General features: G+C 46.5%; 1 long non-coding RNA gene across 1 annotated transcript; it reads left to right on the top strand.

Moving 5' to 3' along the window:
- The first annotated feature begins 4,812 nt into the window (after positions 1–4,812).
- On the top strand, positions 4,813–17,124 carry LOC112666813 (uncharacterized). The gene is made up of 3 exons (XR_004807576.2): positions 4,813–7,373; positions 7,487–8,643; positions 9,090–17,124. It is a non-coding gene; the product is annotated as an uncharacterized LOC112666813 (long non-coding RNA).
- Positions 17,125–17,545: the final 421 nt, after the last annotated feature.

Below are 17,545 nucleotides of genomic sequence, written 5' to 3'. Positions count from 1 at the left end.
AGTCTAAAGCAAATGCTCCTGATTGGCAGGTGGGTCTCCTCCAAGTGGTGAAGGAATACCAGGAGGCTGGCATGTCCAGGGACAAGGACAGAAAAGCCAACTGGTGGGGTAGGGACAGGGAGGAAGGGACATACAGAACCTCATCATTCTCACCAGGGCAGTCTTTGCTTAACAAGCAGTAGGTCCCACAAGTAAGTGATGTATTCAAGCAGAGGAGGAACACAGAGCAAGGGTGGGGTGGGGGAGTTCACAGGTTCCCCCCACCCCAGCTGCTGAGTGGGGAGCTGAGCTGAAGGGGGAGGAGGGGAATCAGAGTGCAGAGGCAACACTTCACACCTGCACTGCATCCCATTGTCAGCGCTCTCTTTCTGCTATTTGTTTCCCCCACATATTTTTTTAAATTGTATTTTATTTAAATTCAATTAATTAATATATAGTGTATTAATAGTTTCAGAGGTAGAGTTCAGTGATTCATCAGTTGCATATAACACCCAGTGCTCATTACATCATGTGCCCTACTTAACGCTCATCACCCAGTTACCCCATCCCCCAGCAACCTCCCCTCCAGCAACCCTCAGTTTGTTTCCTAGAGTTAAGAGTCTCTTATGGTTTGTTTCCCTCTCTGATTTCATCTTATTTTATTTTTCCCTCTCTTCCCCTGTGATCCTATTTTGTTTCTTAAATCCCACATATGAGTGAGATCATATGTTAACTCTTTCTCTGATTGAGTTATTTTGCTTTAGTATAATACCTTCTAGTTCTATCCACATCATTGCAAATGGCATGATTTCACTTTTTTTGATGGCTAAATCATATTCCATTGTGTATATATATACACATATTTTTTATCCATTCATCTATCAGGGAACATCTGGGCTTTTTCCATAGTTTGGCTAGTGTGGACATTGCTGTTATAAACGTTGGGGTGAAATACTATGTTTGTATCATTTGGGTAAATACCTAGTAGTGCAATTTCAGGGTCATAGGGTAGCTCTATTCTTAACTTTTTGGAACCTCTATACTGTTTTTCCAGAGTGGCTGTACCAGCTTGCATTCCGGCCAGCAGTGTAAAAGGGCTCCCCTTTCTCCACATTCTTGCCAACATTTGTTCCCTGACTTGTTAATTTTAGCCATTCTGACTGGTGTGAGGTAGTAGCTTATTGTAGTTTTGATTTGTATTTCCCTGATGCTGCATGACGTTGAGCATTTTTCATGTGTCATTGGTCATTTGTATGTCTTCTTTGCAGAAATGTCTATTCGTGTCTTTTTCTTTTTTAAGATTTTATTTATTTATTCATGAGAGACAGAGAGAGAGAGGCAGAGACACAGGCAGAGGGAGAAGCAGGCTCCATGCAGGGAGCCCGACGTGGGACTTGATCCCAGGTCTCCAGGATCACACTCCGGGCTGCAGGCGGTGCTAAACCACTGCACCACCGGGGCTGCCCTATTCGTGTCTTCTGCCCATTTCTTGACTGGATTATTTGTTTTTTGGGCGTTGAATTTGATAAGTTCTTTATAGATCTTGGATACTAGCCCTTTATCAGATAAGACATTTGCAAATATTTTCTCCCATTCCGTAGTTTGGGAGAAACTGTTTCCTTTGCTGTGCAGAAACATTTTATCTTGATGAAATTCCAATGGTTCATTTTTCTTTTGTTTCTCTTGCCTTTGGAGACCTGTCTAGCAAGAAGTTGCTGTGGCCGAGGTCAAAGAGGTTGCTGCCTGTGTTCTCCTCTAGGATTTTGATTTCTGCCTCACATTTAGGTCTTTTATCCATTTTGAATTTATTTTTGTTTATGGTTAAGGAGGTGGCCCAATTTCATTCTTTTGCATGTAGCTGTCCAATTTTCCCAACACTGTTTATTGAAGAGACTGTCTTATTTCCAGCAGGATATTCTTTCCTGCTTTATCGAAGATCAGTGGACCATAGAGTTGAGGGTCCATTTCTGGGTTCTCTGTTCTATTGATCTATGTGTCTGTTTTTGTGCCCGTACCATACTGCCTTGATGATTACAACTTTGTAATACAGCTTGAAGTCTGGCATTGTGATGCCACCAGCTTTGGTTTTCTTTTTCAACATTCCTCTGGCTACTCAGGGTCTTTTCTGGTTCCATAGAAATCTTAAGATTATTTGTTCCAGCTCTGAGAAAAAAGTTGATGGTATTTTGATAGGAATTGCACTGAATGTGTAGATTGCTTTAGGGAGCATAGACATTTTAACAATATTTGTTCTTCCAGTCCATGAGCATGGAATGTTTATCCATTTCTTTGTGTCTTCCTCAATTTCTTTCGTGTTTTCTTTCCTTTTTTTTTAAAGGTACGTCTTTTTGATTATCGCATCTATGTTTTGTTTTGTTTTAAGGATTTTATTTACTTATTCATGGGAGACACACAGAGAGAGGCAGAGACACAGGCAGAGGGAGAAGCAGGCTTCATGTAGGGAGCCCAGTGCGGGACTCGATCCCGGGACTCCAGGATCATGCCCTGGGCCGAAGGCAGGCGCTAAACCTCTGAGCTACCCAGGGATCCCCCTCATAAGTGTTTTATAGCTTTCAGAGTACAGATCTTTACCTGTTTGGTTAGGTTTATTCCCAGATATCTTATGGCTTTTGATGCAATTGTAAGTGGGATCAATTCCTTAATTTCCCTTTCTTCTGTCTCATTGTTAGTGTATAGAAATGCAACTGATTTCTGTGCATTGATCTTATATCCTGCCACTTTGCTGAATTCCTGTATGAGTTCTAGCAATTTTGGGGTGGAGTCTTTTGGGTTTTCCACTTAGAGTATCACATCATCTGTGAAGAGTGAGAGTTTGACTTTTTCTTTGCTGATTTGGATGCCTTTTATTTCTCTTCGTTGTCTGATTGCTGAGGCTAGGACTTCCAGTACTATGTTGAATGACAGTGGTGAGAGTGGACATCCTTGTTGTGTTTCTGACCTGAGGGCAAAGGCTCTCAGTTTTTCCTCATTAAGAATGATATTCACTGTGGCCTTTTGGTATATGCCTTTTATGATATATTCTCTCAATCCCTACTACAGAGAGTTTTAATCAAGAAAAAATGTTGTACTTTGCCAAATGCTTTTTCTGCATCAACTGAGAGGATCATATGGTTCTTGTCCTTTCTTTTATTAATGTGATGTATCACACTGATTGGTGATTGTTGAACCACCCTTGCAGACCAAGAATAAATCCCACTTGGTCATGGTGAATAATACTTTAATGTCCTGTTGGATACTATTGGCTAGTATCGTGGTGAGAATTTTTTGCATCTATGTTCATCAGGGATATTGGTCCGTAATTCTACTTTTTTATGGAGTCTTTGTCTGGTTTTGGGATCAATGTAATGCTGGCCTCTTAGAATGAGTTTGGAAGTTTTCCTTCCATTTCTATTTTTTGAAACAGCTTCAGAAGAATAGGTATTCACTCTTTTAAATGTTTGGTAGAACTCCCCTGGGAAACCATCTGGCCCTGGACTCTTGTTTGTTGGGAGATTTTTGATTACTGCTTCAATTTCTTTTCTGGCTATTGGTCTGTTCAGGTTTTCTATATATTCCTGTTTCAGTTTTGGTAGTTTATATGTTTCTAGGAATGTATCCATTTCTTCCAGATTGCCTAATTGTTGGCATATAGTTGCTCTTAATATGTTCTTATAATTGTTTGTATTTCTTCAGTGTTGGTTGTGATCTCTCTTTTATTTTTCCCACAAGTTTTGAGTTGCTTAGGCAAACTCTTCTGATGTTTACTAATCACGCTCTAGAGCTTGATCTGGAAACTACAGGTCCTTCTAACTGCTGGTGAAAAAATTCTTATCACGATTAAAAAAATTGTCATCTCCTTCCTTGCCGCTACAGAAAAGTGGATACTACTCTACTTCTTAATACAATCTTTGCAGAAGCTGTATCTGACAAGGTCTTCTCTAAGATGTCTAGATTTGGAGATGGTTGTGCTGCAGCTCTAACTATGACCTATGACCTCTAAAATATCTCTGGTTCTAACTGATTGCCCTGGTAATAAGATTTAAAATAGTATCCTTCTCAGGATGAGCATTGTGTAATGTATAGAATTGTCAAAACACTATGTTGTACACCTGAAATGAATATATCATTGTATGTTAATTATAAAGAAAACAAAAACAAAACAAAAATAAAATGGCATCTTTACTTCCCAAAAATGAGTACTTACAAGGGTACTTTCTTAAGCCCTGAGGAGAACATTGATCATCCCCGTCTTATCTCTTTGTAAGAAAAATATATGCCTTTATAATTTTTTTCAAACAGAGTTTGGTAGCTTGGGTTCATTTAAATTACTCTAGGAGCCTCATAGGGAGCTTTTGCAAAGCCCGGTAGGGGGGTGCTGCAGGCTGGGGTTGGGGTGGAGGCAGCAGGGATGAGAGAGTTGGGAATTGGACAGAACTGAGAAAGATTCTGGAGATTGAATTGAAAGGATTTGGGGGAAAGTCTGCACCGAGCGTGGGAGGTAAGCAGGGAGTCTTAAGGATGACTCTCAGCCTCCTTGCATGAACAGCATGGAGGATTGCCCATGAAAAGGAGCCGGAGGGTGGAATATCTCTTGGAAATCTGTTTATTTTACAATTGGTGGTGTCAAGAGGTCCTTTATGCAAAATTATCCTCCTCAGAGGCCCGTGAGTGAAAATGTAAAGGTCATTGACTATATCTGATCAGTGTTGGAGGAAATGAGGATGGAGTGGGAGGGTGACGGGGGTTCTAGGTGACTCAGAAGGTGGATTTTCCTCTGCAGACATTTCAGATGATGGATGGGGACATGAATAGAAGCAGAGTTCTATTCTGGAGTCCCCAAAGAGGCGACAGTTTTGTTGGAGTTCCGCTGAACTGTGTCTTCTGGCTACTGAGAGCCTGGGGGTTTGGGGGTAGGTATATTTCACACATTGTGGAAACTGTGACATTGGATTGTTCCGAGGGAAGTAAGGACAGGGCTGAATGACTAGGAGAAATATGCTGGGATTTGAATTCTGTATGACATTAAATATGTAAACAGTTATGACCAGAACATACATAAAAATAGAATTCTGACCCGCAATGTGCAGCCACTAGTTCAGCAAACAAGCCCACAACTCCTATAACAATTGGCACTAAATGACTAGGATGTAATCAATGGCTGGATATAACTGCTGGCTTCCCAAAAGTGTGTTCCCCTTCCAATTTAGGACCAATGAGAGAAGGCCAAACATGCTCCCCTCACCAATCACATAGGATGCCCCCATGTCTAGTTATCCTGCCTCCAGCTCCTCCACGTCCACACCTCCAACTGGGGCACACCTGGATCCTTCTCCTTCTCACTAGAAAGCTTCCCGCTCCTTTACCTGCCTGTGAGTCTCTGCCAAAGGCAAGTGATAGTGGCTGGCTCCATTGCTACAGAAAACTCTGGATAAATACCCTTCGCTTGTTCTCATTTGGGTGGTCTTCCCTTATTTCCATACCTGGCTCCTTCTGAGACCTCATCCAAAACATGTTGCTGGGGACCTGGGGAGAGGGAAGGCAGACTCTGAACCTGAGCTCTTCATTTTTCTCAGTGTTTGGGCAGAAGGCAATTCTTCATCCGGGCTGATGCTGGCAACATCTGGCAAGTTAGTCCAACATCTTCATCGTGTGTAGCATAGAAGTATGATTGGGTAGGAGGGCTGTCGGCTGGCACAGATTCTCCAAGACATTGCTGTTTAAAGGTGTGTGTGTGTGTGTGTGTGTGTGTGTGTGTGTGAGTGCATGCACGTGTTTTCCTGAAATCATTTACCTTTTTTATAAGAATAAAGCCCATAATGGCTGTCATCACCTCAGAGTTTGAAGCTGTACAAGTGGCCTGCATGATGTGTTCTCCTTCCCAGAGAATATATACAGAGTATGTGCACATTTTTCTGGCCCTAGGTCTGAATCCTGGCTTTACCATTCTCCATCCCTGTGAACTTGGGCAAGTTACTTGGCCCCCCAGTGTCTAAAAGTCTCCCTGTGTTTAGTTCATGGACATTTCCATGCTGCACGATTGGTCTAAGTGTGGTCTACACACTACCTGTGTAGTGTGTAAAATTCCCTGGGGTGTTAGTTAAGCATACAGATTCTGGGCCCCGCTCCAGAACTCATGTATCAGAGTCTCTGGCAGTGGGCAGAGAACTGCGAGACTGGCCAGCTCTGCGAGTGACCTCTCTACTCACTTGAGTTTAGGACTCTCAAGGTTATTGCATCTTGGGTAGTTGAGAGGTTATAGTGATGAGCAAGACCCAGTATTCCTCCTCACCAAGGGCTAGTGTACAGATACATCTAAGGCAAAGGAAATTGCAAAAACCAGAGAAACAGAAGAAACAAGAGCCATGGGAAGAAGAGACGAATTCCAATCTGAGAAATCCAGGAAGTTTGTATGAAAGAAGTGTTTTGAAAGAGAGGTAGATTTCATAATGCAGACATGGAGAAAGCGATGGAAGAGACCAGCAAGAGCAGAGACACAGTCTCTGTCAACTTTTGCTGAGTAAAAAACCACTCCAGTGATTAGCTTCAAACACCAATGTTAACTATGGTGTCTGAGCCCACTGATCAGCTGAATGTTTCTACGCATCTGGATCAGGTATGGTTGGTCTCTCAGGCTGGCTTGCTCATGGGTCTGCAGTCAGCTGGGGGACTGGCTGGTCTAGGGTGGCCTCACTCGTACCCCTGGTGTCAGCTGGCTGGGCTGGGGTGATATGGGTGACAGAGCCAGTACCCTCTTCACCCCACAGGCTAGCCTGGGCTTCTGCATATGGCGGCACCAGGGTTCCAGGGGGAAGAGCAGAAGCCTGCCAGAACTTTTGAGGCTTAGACTTGCAACTTGCATATCCTCACTCCTGCTGCATTCTGTTCGCCAAATCAAGTCATGGTCCAGCCCGGATTTAGGGAGAAATTGCCCCCATGACTTGATGGGACAAGCTGCAAAATACAGAAATCTATCACAGATTCCAAGGCAGGAAAATGCTAAGGATCTTCCTGGAACACCAGAGAGCAGGTGTTTGTGGAGGGCAAGGAGACACCCGAAGGGCCATGACTGTGAGTGTCCAAAGCTTCACTGTAACCGGTCCCTCCCGTAGCTGTTGAATGCCCACAGTTGGCAGCTGAGGCCCACCAGTGGGAAGGGGCAGTGGAGTGTTCCCCGCATCTGACAGAAGGTGAGCATTTTATTTTATTTTTATTTTTATTTTTTAAATATTTAATTTATTTATTCATGAAAGACAGAGAGAGAGGCAGAGACACAGGCAGAGGGAGGAGCAGGCTTCATGCTGGAAGCCCGATGTGGGACTCGATCCTGGGACTCCGGGATTACATCCTGAGCCAAAGGCAGATGCTCAACCACTGAGCCACCCAGGTGTCCCAAGGTGAGTATTTTATCATTGACATTCCTTAGAATTATTGGCACAGGGTGCCAATAACAAAGCAGACTAAATTTCAGTCACTCTCAGTGTATTTTTGTTTTTTTAATTCTCTACAGACAACATACTCTCTTGTTGCCCGCTCGCAGGGCAGGCCACTCCCACTGTCACTCCCTCGTTGAGCTGCTGCCAGAGTTACACCCAGCATCCATAGGGTAGAGCCCCACATGAGGAATGGGTGGTGAGGAAGAGGAAGATCTTTGCTCTCCATCGCCGAGAGGCTCCACGTGGTCCATGGGTCCATGTATTACAGTGCCACAGGGCCATGCCAAAGCCCAGTTGGATGCCATTTGTCTAAGGGATACATAGTACTGTCCCTGCTTCATGGATGAGGGACCAGAAGGCCAAAGAAGCCTAGAGACTGGCCAAAAGGCACGTAGCTAGGACAGACACTGGAGGGTTGACTATGGAGTTAGTAGATCTGTAGAAAGAAGGGACCTTCTGTGGAGCATTTGAGGACAGGAGAGCCTCCACTGATCTGTTTTTTGGGGGGCAGCCATGGTGCTAACCATTCACGGTGGGAAACCTGCCCTCAAGGCAGGAATATGGTTAGCCACCAGCTCTGGGGAGAGGAGCCCTGGGTGGTCGTGCTTGCCAATTGCTCTGATGTAATCACTCCCAGCATGGCCACACTATGGACATGATGTCACTGAATAGAACTGGGAAGAGATGCACTCAGAGGGCTCTTGGGAACCAGCAGAAGGGGCTCCCGAACGCCGTGACTGAGGGCATGAATGAAGGAGAAGTTGAGGCCAGACACACCATGGGAGGTAAGTGATGCTGCCGGCTGGTCCGTGGGCATCTGGCTGGTTCTGAATGCCCTGTGGTCTCTTTGATGGGCTGTGCCATCTTTAGGGCTTCTTGGTCATGCCTCTTCTGAAGGATTTGAGCCATTTGCAGCTAAGGAACTCCCGGCTGTGGGCAGTGGGAGGGGTTGCACACTGTTCTACTCTCAGGAGGGAAAGCATCCAAGATCTTCACAAGAGTGAGGCTTGCAAAACAACTGGTCTCAATGGTCGAAGAGGCTCTGTGGGCCTGATGGATGAGCCAGAGGAGAATGACGGCTTCCTGACCTTGGGGACACCAGAGGAGAAGTGCTGGGAAGGCAGTGAGGGACCTCCCACCTGAGCCTGGCTTCACGGTGTGGAGACCGAGCTGAAGGAAGGAGGAAAATTTGCTATCAACGAACCTGTGCAGAACAATGGCAACCAGATAAGTAAGAAGTTATTATAATTTCAACATGCATGCGAATTTTGTGCTTTATGATTTTTATTTGGAATTACATATAGGGGGGAGGCAGGACAGATGTCTATTCTTACCCAGGGCACTAAAGGGATTTATCCAGTCCCACCCCACTGCCTCCTGACCCACATCTGCACTCAGTGAAGAGCGATGCACGTCACTCAAACACAGCTGCTAAATGAACCCCATGCTTGCAGTGGGGTGGGGGATGCTGTTACTTATCTCTGGATCAGAAGCTCAGCTGTCCCTCTCTGACAGCATCCTCGGTAACCAAAGAGACCAAGTTAAGGCAGAGCACACCTGGGGCGGGGGGGCACACACACCATCTAGGCAGAGAACACCCACCAGCAGAAGGAGGGAAGCAGTGTCCACCCAATCACGGAAGACCATCCAGGTTCCTGATTGTCCTTCCTCTTCCAGGACCCAAGGACCCAGGAAAAGGGCTTTGATATTGTTATTACTATTCTCCAGTGGCATCTTAAGGACCTCAGGTGGAGGACAGTGCCTGGCACGTGGCATCCACTCAGGTATCTTATGGTCATGAGGTGCCTAAGAACGTGGATACTTCTGGTGATGTGCTCTGAGGAGGACGGACGGGGCCAGGCTGGAGGAAGGAAGAGAGGCCAGGAAAATGTAGCAATCAAGAACAAAGAGCGAGGTGTAATGATGAGGATGGGGGGCACTTCACCCCCGGGCCCTTTCTCCCAGAAACCTATAGCTCCAATCTGAGCATGAGGAAAAAGACATCTGACAATCCCAAACCAAGGGGCTCTCTTTAGAACACCTGACCAGTAATCTTCCAAACTGTCGAGATCAGCAAAAAAAGGAAAGACTGAGGAACTGTCGTGGATCAGAGGAGCCTATGGAGAAATGACACCTGAATATAATGTGGCATCTTGGAGGAGGTCCTGGGACAGAAAAAGGACATTAGGGGAAAACTAATGAAAGTAGAGTAAGGAGTGAGGTTTAGCGTACCAGTTTAATCTCTTAGTTTTGACAAACGTGCCACAGTAACATAAGATGTTAACATAGCGGACACTGGGTGTGACGGATATGGGAGCTCTCACTACTATCTTTGAACTTCCCTGTGAATCTAAAGTGGTTCTAAAATCAGAAAGCTATTTAAAAGTGAGCAGCGAAAAGAGACATTGCTTCCTAGTGGGGTGCTCAGGGACAGCTTTGTGAACAAGGTGTCATCTGAGCTGTTGTACAGCACGCAGGTTTGGGTGGGTCGGGGTTTAGAGACTCGAGGGACAGGGGAGAGGGCCTGGCTGTCACCTTGGCGCTGCTTGTCTGCCTGGTAGATGTGGACAAACAGCATGATGATCTCAGTGAGAATTATTTGCTTTTGACTCAAGGATTCTCTGAATCAGGAGGTAATTCAGCAGCCCCAGGCCTCATGAGAGCACACGCAGATTCCATCTGTAGGGAGTGTGGGTGGGTGGGGGCGGGTGACTGCAATGCCCAGGAGCTCTGGGCCTGGGACAGGGCAGGGGAAGGGGGACTCCCCCTCCCTGCTCTAGTGAAAAACAAGTATGTTGGTTCCCCGCAAAAACCTGCACACAGATGTTTACAGCAGCTCTATTCGTAATTGCTAAAATCTGAAAGCAACCAAGATGTCCTTCAGGAGCTGAAAGGATAAATAAACTGTGGTCCATCTAGACAATGGAATTTTATTCCGCTAAAAGAACATGAGCTATCAAGCTATGAAAAGACACAGAGGAAACGTAGATGCATTTTACTAAGCGAAAGAAGCCGATCTGAAAAGGCTGCATGCTGTATGAGTCCAACGACGTGACATTCAGCAAAAGGCAAAACCATGGAGACAATAAAGATTGTCTGCCAGGGGTTGGGTTGGGGGAGGAAGGGTGCGTAGGCAGAGCACGGGATTTTTAGGGCAGTGAAAATTCTCTGTATGATACTGTAATGATGGATGCATATCATCACACATTTGTCCAAACCCACAGTAAGTACAGCACCAAGAGTGAGCCTTACTGGAAACTCTGGACTTGGGGTGGTGGCAATGTGTCACTATAGTGGTAACTGGTGCACTCCGGTGGGGGATGTTGACAAGGATGCAGTGTGTAGAGGGGAGACGGGGGTGGGGTGCAAATGAGAAATCTCTGTACCTTCCCCTTCATTTTACTATGAACCTAAAACTTCTTTAGAAACAAAATGTTATAAAAAAAAAAAAAAAAGCCAACCAGAATAGAAAACGCAAAGCCAAGTGTGTTGAGGGTAGAGCAGGGGTCCAGACGAGCCCTCTCCACTACAGGCACTGCCAGCCACTGGGCCCTCCCGTGAAGACACCGAGACTGGTCTGTCTGGGAGAGGCTTTGCCTCAACTGAAGTCATCCCAGGACCTGGGAGAGCACTGAGCCATTCTCTGGAGGAGGCTCCGGAGGAGTGGGCATTTTGCTGACATTCCCCTGTGACTGAAGCCCCATCCCAGCCCTCCCCACTTTCTCAAAAGTCCTCCCTAATGGGAACATTTTGTTAAATATAACGTCCACGCACATACTGCTCTCTGTTCATGATGTTCCTGCCACTTAGCCTGTCACTGGGTCCCCTCCCAGGCCTGGAAACTGTGCTGCTGATGGGCCCCTGGGTGGGCCGCGCTCCTTCCATTAAGTCTGAAAGATAAGCTCTCCCAGGCCCTCTGCTGCCCCAGCAACCCTGTTTTTCTTTACGGTGGCTGCTCTGGAAAAGGGGAAGAGGCTGAGTTGAAAATTCTTATTCTGCTCATTCCATCCCGATTCCCCCATAATTGACCTGGAGGCAAAGAGGAGCTCCAGCCTACACAGCCTACAGTCTGCCTTTTGAAAGGAGCTGGAGGGTTGCTAAAGAACTATTGCTGTTTCTCAGAGTGGACGGCTGTGTATCCTACGGAGAAGCCCAGTCTGGACTGTCCCCGGTGCGGATGGCAGCTGGCGTGATGGCACCCTAATTGGAAGAGGATCCTGTGACCTCCAAGCCAATTAAATGTTTCCTCAGGAGCCGGGAAGAGCTGTGTGAGGAAAACACTTGTAATTGCTCTGGGTAGCAGGTGAACGGGTTTCTGCCGCCAGAAGTGGCTCCGGCGATTGTAGGAGGTATCGACCGTGGGTGTTGTCTGGGTCCGGAAAATTGGACTCAGAAGCAAGAAAAGTGACATTAGCAACCTGGCTTTTTCAACAGAAGCTCTAACGAGGCAGAGCGGGGCTGTTGGGGAATAATTACTTCCAACTATCAGGAAAAGTTGCTTGGGCCAGAAAAAGGTGCCTTAGACACACAACTTTCAGAGGGACAGAGAATTCAGGGCGGGGCGTGAGGTTTTGGGACCTCTACCCCCGGTCATGCCACTGAACTGCAACCAAAACTGTCTCTTGAGACTGTTTCTTGGGGATAGAGCTTTCTAGATCTTGATTGTGGTTGATGGTCACACGACTATAGGCAACTGTCATTTCTGGCATAAAACTGTAAGCTTCAAAGGGTTAGTTCTGCGACACATAGATTATTCCTGAATTGAAGCACACCCAAAACACCCGCACCCAGTGCCCCTTGAACCTGCTCTCCTCACCCAGACCTGGGTGGGCCTCTGTGTGCTCTGATGCTAACCTCAGGTCCTGCAGAAGTCTTCAAAGGAGGAGAAACACCAGCACAGGACTTTGAAGACTTGCGGACCTCTGAAACAGTGGTCTACCACTGTGGTTGCTCTCAGAACCCCTTGGGAGCTCTGACACCCCGGTCGCAGGCCCCACCCGGCCTGAGGAAGAGTCAGTATGGTTGGGACCCAGCCCAGGACTTTTAAGCCCCTCCCCCTGCCCCAACCTCCACCTCCTGACAGTTTTGTGAACCACAGCTCTAAAGTTATGAGGGGATGGCTCGTATTTTTCCATCCTTCCGTATCACATCTTTGGAGATAGTGTCAGAAGACTACGTTTGAGGTTCTGTGCCCTCCCCTCACCACCCCCACGCCAATCCTGCAGGATTTTCATCTTGCTGCTGTGGTGGGTTGTCAACAGGCTCCTCCCTCCACTGCCCAAGGATCCACTTGAAGCTTTGGCCCGGGGTTCCCACTGCCTCCCTGCACCTGCCACTCCTCCCTTGTCCCTGGGGCTGTAAGAACATACCATGCCCCCAGAGGAAGGAACATGCAGTGGTGGGAAGACCTCTCCAGGGCCCTGGGCCACGGGCACATCAGCCTCCCTGAACCTCATCTCACCAGCAAGATGTGGGAAAGAGAAAGGGGTCCCAAGGGATCCACCTGGGAAACTCAAGCAGTCAAAGCCTAGCTCTCCCTCATCCTGGCACCCTGGAGGGCAGGACCTCACAGCCTCTGGATTGCCAGCGAGTCACTGCCCTGCTCCCGGAGGTCACGGTTTGCCCAATGCGTTACTGCAAAGCCTATTTCTCGTGGGAAAGGGGCTGAGCTATTTTCAGGCGGGCAGGCTGAGTGCACTGCAGGCCTCCTCTGGAACAGCTGCCGGCTCCCGTGGGGAGGCTTCTGAAGTGACCCAGATTTCTAAGCGATCCTGTCCTCACAGAAAGGCTGTCACCATGGCCATGCCCACCTTCCCCCTGAGAGGAGGACCCTGAGCTGCCTTCCCACACATTCTGGCACTTTCCAGTGCAGCCCTGACACCGGGGGCTCGGGCTGTCCCCTGTAGGGGTGAGAATTGGGGAGCTCAGTGGGGAGTGGTGTTGCAGTTTGAAGCTTTTCCAGAATTGATTCGTTGGGATCATTTTTTTTTAAAGATTTTATTTCTTTATTCATGAGAGACACACAGAGAGAGGCAGAGACATAGGCAGGGGGAGAAGCAGGCTCCACGCAGGGAGCCGGATGCGGGACTCATCCAAAGGAAGACAGACACTCAACTGCTGAGCCACCCAGGTGCCCCATTTTTTTTTTCATTTTTTTTAAAGTCCCTCCTTAATTGTTGGCAAAGTGGCCAGACTACCAGAAAAAACTATGACATGGACACCGACCCTCAGCCCTCATCAGAGTTCCCCACCTCCTCAGAGCCCTAGGGAGGCTGCCCAGCCCACTGCGGGGCATCAGTCTCCCATTCAGAGGTGGTGAGTACAGGGTGTGCACTGCACATGGCAGAGTGGGGCTGATGGAGGAAGCTCAAAACAACAGAAATTTCTTCTCTCCCAGTTCTTTGGGCTGGACATCCCAAATCAAGTTGTCCCACACTCCCTCTGATGGTCCTGGGGAAAAGTCCTTCCTTGCCTCTGTCTAGCTTCTGGTGGCTGCCAGCCATCCATGGTATTCTTTGGCTTGTACATGGGTCATTGTGATCTCTGTCCCTGTCATCACATGGTCTTCTTCCCTGTGTGTCTTCACATGACTCTCTTAGAAGGACATTAGTCATTGGACTTAGGGTCCACCCTAATCCACTATGACCTCATTTTAATGAATTATATCCACAAAGACCTTATTTCCAAGTAAGATCTGAGTGGACCTGAGTTTTAGGGGGATGCTACTTTAACCAGTACAGTATCCCTGGGGCTCACCTACTCCAGGGCCAGGAACCACCTCCCCTGCCACTCTGCCCTGTGCCCTCACCCCAATACCTATCATGGGGCCACCCTAGTCATGAGATGGCATTGATACAGAGCCTGCTTGAACTCAATTGGAGGGGTTTCCTGGCAAAGTCTGGGTGAGGTGAGCTCAGCCTGAATCTGAAGACTTAGGTCAACTTCCAGCAGACCTTGGGGAGGTCACTACTCTTAGAGCATGAAGCCACCTGCAGCGCCACAGCTTACTAGGATTAAGTTCTAAGACTGAGTATATAGGGACACCTGGGTGGCTCAGTGGTTGAGCATCTATGTTTGGCTCAGGGCGTGATCCTAAAGTCCCCCATTTGAGTCCTACATAATGCTTCCTGTATGGAGCCTGCTTCTTTCTCCCTCTGCCTGTCTCTGCCTCTCTCTGTCTCTCTCTCTGTCTCTGTGTATGTGTCTCTCATGAATAAATAAATAAAATCTCTTTAAAAAAATAAGACTGGGTATATAAAGATTAACTGGCCACTTTCTGCAGGAAATTCCTGCTCAGGAAGATAAAGTTACAAATAATTTTATTATTTGCCCCTTGAATTTTCTGAAGATCCATTCGTCTGAAATTGTATTTATTACTCTACTAGCCTTTGCCAGAGTAAATAGCCCCTTCCTCAGAAGCTCAGCTGGGCTTATCAAACACTATTCTTTTTATTTATTTAATTAATTTATTTGAGAGAGAGAGAACAAGAGTGCAGGTAGCAGGGGAGGGGGAGAGTGAGGGGGGGAAAATCTCAAGCACGCTCCCTGCTGAGCACAGAGCCCAACACAGGGCTCAATCTCACCACCCCAAGATCATGACCCGAGCTGAAATCAAAAGTTGGCCGCTCAACGACTGAGTCACCAGGCGCCCCACGACTGTTTACTTTTAAGCTTCATTCAAAACCTTCCTTTCTCTGTTTCCCAATCCTCAACTTCTATACCAAAAACTCAGTTCAATCCCAATCAGCTCCCCAGAAGTGAAGACCTACCTTAAACCAGACCCCCCAAATCCCATAAATATGGTGCTCTTGACCTTGATGCTGTGAGGCAGTGCTTCCCTTGCAGCAAAAAGCAGTGAGTTGAGCTTTGCTGCCTCTGCGGGCTAGCTAGGTGATATTTTGCCAGGAGTTGGCAGTTGGCACCTCTCGAGCATCAATCTCCTGTATTTTAAATTTATATTTTATAAGTATGTAAATGCATGTTTTATACATAAATACACATTTCCCATTATGCATTTGCATACTTATGTTTTATAAAATCTATACAATGAGGTAACAATTCCCTACTTCATCCTCCACATAGACTCGTGGGTCCCCCACTCAGCCCCACTCCGGCACCAAAGAGGAAAACAGAGGCTTGCAAAAATTCTCATCAGCAGAGCACACTCCGGGATCGGAAGGAACAGCTGCCCACTTGGGAGGTTTGGAGTCTTTTAAATGCGATATGTCTGTAAGAGAATTCTGTAAATCGTTGGCTGCTATATAAACCTCAGGGACAATTATTAGCAGTTAGATATTTTCGTTCCTCCACCCTTAAATGGAAGCTTTTGAACCAAATAACAGAACCTACCCAGGCGAAATTAGCCATTTGTTGAGAAATTCTGGGCTCTCGACCAAGAGTTTCTTACCTTTTGTTATTTAGAAGTAGAAAAAAAAAAAAAAACCCACCTTCCCCCAGAGCTCAGGATGGACCAGGGTGTCTAGTGCTGGAGGGGGACAGTGCTGGGCATCTGCTTGGTCTCCCTCCAGCCCATCTTCAGTGTCTTACCTACCTCTCCACTGGATGGGAGTCACAGGAGAAATTACTGTGCAGTAAGTCAAGAATCTACCACTGAAAGTTTAGTTATCTGAACTGACTTTGGAGAGTTTTCTTTTTTCTTCTTTTTTTTGGGTAAGATTTTATTTATTTATTTGGCAGAAAGAGAGAACGCACACACAGGCGGGGGGAGCAGCAGGCAGAGAGAGAAGCAGCCCCCCATTGAGCGGGGAGCCCGATATGGGGTTTGAGTCCAAGACCATGGGATCATGACCTGAGCTGAAGGCAGATGCTCAGCCAGCTGAGTCCCCCAGGCGCTCCTGGGTAGTTTTCTGATTGGCACTTTATGTAAGATGGAGGAGACTGTGCTGTGTTGGGGTTGTGTGGAATTCCTCTTAGCTTTAGGAGCACATTGTGATGACTTCTCTGAGTGTCCAACAGGATTCTGGGGGTGGGGCTCTTGCAGATCAGGGAGTTGCCAACTGGGCAGCACCTCTGTGGTTTGGCCCAGGGAAAAATCAAAACACAACCCCTGTTTCACTTTCCCCAAGTGATCCTACTATGTCTTTAGACCTCCTTCCAAGTCAGCACCCAGTCCAGATTTGAGCATGGAATTTGGTTGCTGTGTCTGTTTCACTTCTGTTGATACAGAATGTTTTGGTCCCTGATGCTGTTGACTCCTGGAGAAGATGATTGGTCATAGGATGTTCTACCTTCTGGAATTTGTCAAATCGTTTCTTCCTGGTGTCATTTCACTTGTTTCTCTTTCTTTCTTGCCAAGTGGGAGTTAGGGCTCAAGTCTCAGTTAGATTTATTTTTGGCAAGAATACTTCATGGATATTTTTTAAATAATTTTTTCTGATAATAAAACCAATTCACATTCTTTGTAGACAAAAAAGATTTTTTTAAAAGATTTTATTTATTCATGAGAGACACACAGAGAGAGGCAGAGACATAGGCAGAGGGAGAAGCAGCTTCCCTGTGGGTAGTCCGATGTGGGACTCGATCCTGGACCCCAGAATCACACCCTGAGCCAAAGGCAGACGCTCAACCACTGAGCCACTCAGGCGTCCCTAGAAAAAAAACTTTTTAAAGAAATAGATACAGCCCAAAATCCTACCATCCCAAAATAAATATCTTTCGGTACATTTCTTACCAGCCCTTTGTTCTCTGGATGTATATATAAAGAGGGAGCAAGAGAGAAAAGACATAAATATTATACTTAAAAACAAAATTAAGCTCATAGTCTTTCTGTGTGATTGTGTGTGTGTGTGTGTGTGTGTGTGTGAGAGAGAGAGAGAGAGAGAGAGAGATTCATTATTTTATACTTTTTCTTGCTGGGCATTCAGGTACTTTCTAATTTGTGTCTGCTATGTATATGATAAACATCCTTGCACACAAATCCTCAGGTGTCCTCTTCCAAAATGGAATTACCAGACCAGTATTATGCACAAGACTTTCGAGACACATTGACAGGATGCCACGGTTGATTAATGTTTATATCAGCCAACCTCGTACGAGCCTGCCCATTTTGCCAAAACTTCACCAAAAGAGAATTGTCTTTAAAAAAATATTTTGATAGATGAAAACACGACGGT

Source organism: Canis lupus, chromosome 20 (genome assembly GCF_003254725.2).
Source record: "Canis lupus dingo isolate Sandy chromosome 20, ASM325472v2, whole genome shotgun sequence".
Taxonomy (NCBI): Eukaryota; Metazoa; Chordata; class Mammalia; order Carnivora; family Canidae; genus Canis; species Canis lupus.
Note: the sequence above shows the minus strand (reverse complement) of the source record. Positions and strands in the feature narration are given on the sequence as shown.